The 4713-nt window shown below is 43.4% G+C and overlaps 1 long non-coding RNA gene across 1 annotated transcript; it reads left to right on the top strand.

Annotated features, from left to right (window-relative positions):
• Nucleotides 1-1517: 1517 nt before the first annotated feature.
• Nucleotides 1518-4171, top strand: LOC138629205 (uncharacterized). The gene is made up of 3 exons (XR_011311524.1): nucleotides 1518-1591; nucleotides 3251-3288; nucleotides 4082-4171. It is a non-coding gene; the product is annotated as an uncharacterized lncRNA (long non-coding RNA).
• Nucleotides 4172-4713: the final 542 nt, after the last annotated feature.

Genomic DNA, 4713 nt, shown 5'->3' with positions numbered 1-4713 from the left:
AGCTCAGGGGGAGCCTGGGAGGAGAGGAGGAAGCTGGAGTATCCAGGGAGAACTTGGGAGGTACTGAGGGAGGAGAGGAGGAAGCCTGAGTACCCAGGGAGGAGAGGAGGAAGCCAGAGTACCCAGGGAGGAGAGGAGAGGAAGTCAGAGTACCCAGGGAGGAGAGGAGGAAGCTCAGGGAGAGCCAGGGAGGAGAGGAGGAAGCCAGAGTACCCAGGGAGGAGAGGAGAGGAAGTCAGAGTACCCAGGGAGGAGAGGAGGAAGTCAGAGTACCCAGGGAGGAGAGGAGGAAGCCAGAGTACCCAGGGAGGAGAGGAGAGGAGAGGAAGTCAGAGTATCTGGAGAGAGGCCGGATTTGAACCCGGAGCTTTCTCGCTGTGAGACGACAACGCTAACCAGTGCGTCACTTTCTCGCTTGTTTTGAAGGCTAATAAAAGTCAACGAGTAAAGAGTGAAGAGTACTCACGAGCAGGACCTGAGACTCGAGAGGAAGTCTGCCGGTTCGAGTCCTGCGTCGGCGTGATATAAGCACAATACACCCGGCTGACAAAAGCAGGACGAACTCTTAGTTAATTTATATCAATTCTGAAGAATTCTGTACGACTTGTATCCCCCGGGTAGGTTATGGATAACGCGAGCGTTGACGCGGTGGTTTGCACCGCGGTAGCGGGTTCGATCCCTCCCTGGGGACTCGAGGAGGAGCGCGCGTTTTGTCCGTGTGATTATACCGACACCGACCCGATAGGGGGCAGTGGTGTTTTTTTTGTTGTTGTTGCTGCGCCTCCTTTGGCGGAAACAGCGAGGTTACGGGAGTCCGGATGCAGACGCGCGCCATTTTTAAAGTTTTGAAAACGGCGTGTAGGAAACAACAAGGCGGCTCCGCGCTGGCGTTTTGGGTCGAGGGAAGTATGAAGAAGCTTTTGAAGGAACGAACGAACCGGGTGACCGAAATATGGCGAAAGGAAGCGTGCGACGCTGTCGTTGTCTTCGAGGGACCGACGCCGGCAAACAAAGGCGAAAGACGGCCGGAGTGACGGAGGCGCCCCCGGCGGTCGGTGGAGGAAACGGATCCGACACGAAGAGTTTGGGAAAAGACGCGGAGCCTCGGTCGGGAGTCTGCCGGTGAACGTGTTGGACGGAGACCGACCGGAGACACCTGTAAGTGTCGTTACGTCCTTCGACGTTTGGAAAATATTGTTGAAACGTCAGATTTGAGTGTGTTAAAAGTAACGTGGACTCTTGTTGTTGTTGTTGTTGTTGTTGTTGTTGTTGTTGTTGTTGTTGACTGAGTGACTTTAGCTGCTTCTACAGGTCGCAGTGTCTTCTGTCAAATATGACTTAGATGTAGAAATAATGTTATTGGTGAGTGTGGTTGATTAGACACGTTTTCCACAGGTCAGTTTCTTCTGCCTTGATCATCATCATCATCAACACCATCATCATCATCATCATCACCACAGTCCTAATCTTTTTTTTTTTTCTCTCTCTCTCTCGTGTTTCAGACCGCAGCAGAGATCCAGAACCAGATCCAGATCCAGAACCAGATCCAGAACCGAGCCGGACAGGAGGACTTTGAAGAATCGACCAATCGGTAGGCAGAGAGTGTTTGTTGTTAAGGTGTGTTTAAGAGGCAGACAGAAAGGTAAATAATATAATGTGCTGCTGCAGGAAGTGAATTTGTGTGAATTACAAGACAAAAAGACAACAAGAGAAGTCAATGCTCATATAATAAGAAGTTTATTTCTATAGCGCTTTTCAAACAGAACTTCTAAAGGCCTTTACATGTAGAGCAGAATATGCAAGAGTATAAAATGTGATGATAAAATACAAGAGAAATAAAACACAGTCAAGCAAGAAAATAAAATGCAGTCAACAAGAGGTGAGAAAGAAGTAACGTAGGAGGCTCTGAGAAGAGGGACAACGTGTCCTTCAAGACGACGAATGATTATTTGCGATAAGGCTAAGAATAAAAGTTAATTATTCGTCTGCCGCGAATGAAGCGAAAGAGTTTTTGAACGCGGCGACGCAAATACTTCATACGCGTTTGTACACAAAGATATAGGGCGTCGGTAACACGTGTCCTTCTCCAGATGAATTGTAATATATAAAGAATCACAGCGTAGAAGTCAAAGTCATTTAAATGGACAAACAAACAATTGTTTTCTGTAGAAACTGAATGTGAAATTGCAAAACCGGTATAACGGCTGTAAAAAAAAGTGGAAATTGTAGTCTGAAAGTCAATAAATGTGCTATATTTTACATAAGTATTTCTATATGTAACTAGAAGAAAAAGTGAAGTGGAAATACAGTGAACCCTCGTTTTCCGCAGGGGTTACGTTCCAAATAGAAACCGTGATAGGCGAAATCCGTGAAGTAGTAACCTTTATTTTTTTTACAATTATTATACAATGAAATACTCCATAATACATTGAAACCAAAGAACAAAACCTTTTTACAAGCCCAAGCATTTGTTTAACAAATAAAAGTACTGTATAAATGGTTTTTTTTACAAATAACTACTGTACTGTAAAATAATAATTTTAATCATCAATACGAACTGAAGGCTTCAAATTGCTGAGATCGGCACCGCCCCACTGCGACCCGAGTCATTGGATTAGAACGGGAGGAAATGAAAAATGATTATGAAAACAAATACAAAGTACAGTCGGACAAATAGTGACTCGTGTATTTCACTGCTCTTCTGACTGAGCCGCTGCATCCTGACTCCGCTCTGCAGCGGTTCTTTCTTCTAAAGCCGGCGGTGCAGGTGTGGTTTTTCAAGAGAAGAACATAGTTATCGGTAGTTGTTGTCGCTCTTTTTTCTTCTGGGCAAAAAGATTCTTATAAACCGACATGCCACCATCGATTATTTTTAATTTGGCAAGCTGTTTTACGTATGCGTACATATTAAACCGCAACGTTATTGACAAACGGGTAGAGAAGAAGCGGAGAGACTGTTTAGCCAATCAGAATGCAGAACACAATGCACGATGCAAATCCGTGAAGCAGCGAGACCGTGAAAGGTGAACCGCGTTATAGCGAGGGGTCACTGTATTGATATTTGAATTCATTTGCAAAATGTCACGGATGTGATTGAGAAGCACCAAATATATATATATATATATATATATATATATATATATATATATATATATATATATATATATATATATATATATATATATATATATATATACGATGGCGTATTGTAGATTGAATATTAATTGCAAGTCTTTTGTTTTCACCGCAGGGTGTTCCCGGGCGTCGCCGTTGGCAACCACGTGGACGGTAGGTTACAATTTATTCTTCTTCGTCTGCTGTTATTGCAGAAAATGTCCAAAAGATAAAACGATACAGTTTAGAAAGCACACGTGCGGCACGGCAATTAAAAAAACCAAGTTTGTAAGTAGAAAAAGATATAAAGCGACAATTCGATGCGACGAACGTCCGAGTGAGTTAATATTTGGATTTACGATCCGGATGTTTTTTATGGCAGTTTATTGTAAAACATTCGGCCTAACGAAGACACAGGAAGACCTCGGTACGCCCCGTAAAGTGGGAACGTTTGCAGTGGTTCCTTTAATGTGGCAGAGCGGGAAACCATTCACGGTGTGCGTGACATTAAAGGCGAGTTTTCACTTCACCAGGTCCGCGTCACAGGCTGGAGCTTCATATTGCAGCACCAAAACTAAAAGTGATTTTGTAAACCCGTTTTAATTCCCAAGACTAAGCGTGAGACTTGTTTGTACTCGTAGGTAATTTGTGAAATGTGAGCCTGCAACATATGTAAAGGTTTCATTGCGATGTCATCACATCTCCTCTTTTTTGTACTTGTATTTGTACACCCCCCTCTCCGCGAGGAATAAAAAGTCATATGTTTATATACACATATAAAACTAATGAGGTGCTGCCATCGGGAGTACATTCACATACTGACGGTACACCATCGGGAACAACTTAGAGCTCAGTGTCTTGCTCAGGGACACTTGGGCATGGGGACAGGAGGAGCTGGGGATCGAACCGCCAACATCATCATCACCACAGTCCTAATCTTTTTTTTTCTCTCTCTCTCGTGTTTCAGACCGCAGACTGGATCCAGATCCAGAACCAGATCCAGAACCAGATCCAGAACCGAGCCGGACGGGAGGACTTTGAAGAATCGACCAATCGGTAGGCAGAGAGTGTTTGTTGTTAAGGTGTGTTTAAGAGGCAGACAGAAAGGTAAATAATATAATGTGCTGCTGCAGGAAGTGAATTTGTGTGAATTACAAGACAAAAAGACAACAAGAGAAGTCAATGCTCATATAATAAGAAGTTTATTTCTATAGCGCTTTTCAAACAGAACTTCTAAAGGCCTTTACATGTAGAGCAGAATATGCAAGAGTATAAAATGTGATGATAAAATACAAGAGAAATAAAACAAACAGACAGTCAAGCAAGAAAATAAAATGCAGTCAACAAGAGGTGAGAAAGAAGTAACGTAGGAGGCTCTGAGAAGAGGGACAACGTGTCCTTCAAGACGACGAATGATTATTTGCGATAAGGCTAAGAATAAAAGTTAATTATTCGTCTGCCGCGAATGAAGCGAAAGAGTTTTTGAACGCGGCGACGCAAATACTTCATACGCGTTTGTACACAAAGATATAGGGCGTCGGTAACACGTGTCCTTCTCCAGATGAATTGTAATATATAAAGAATCACAGCGTAGAAGTC

This window comes from Brachyistius frenatus, unplaced genomic scaffold, assembly GCF_029030835.1.
Source record: "Brachyistius frenatus isolate BFR_SWC_R1_liver_20210118 unplaced genomic scaffold, ASM2903083v1 Contig_112, whole genome shotgun sequence".
Classification (NCBI taxonomy): Eukaryota; Metazoa; Chordata; class Actinopteri; family Embiotocidae; genus Brachyistius; species Brachyistius frenatus.
This window is presented reverse-complemented; position numbering and strand designations above follow the sequence as displayed.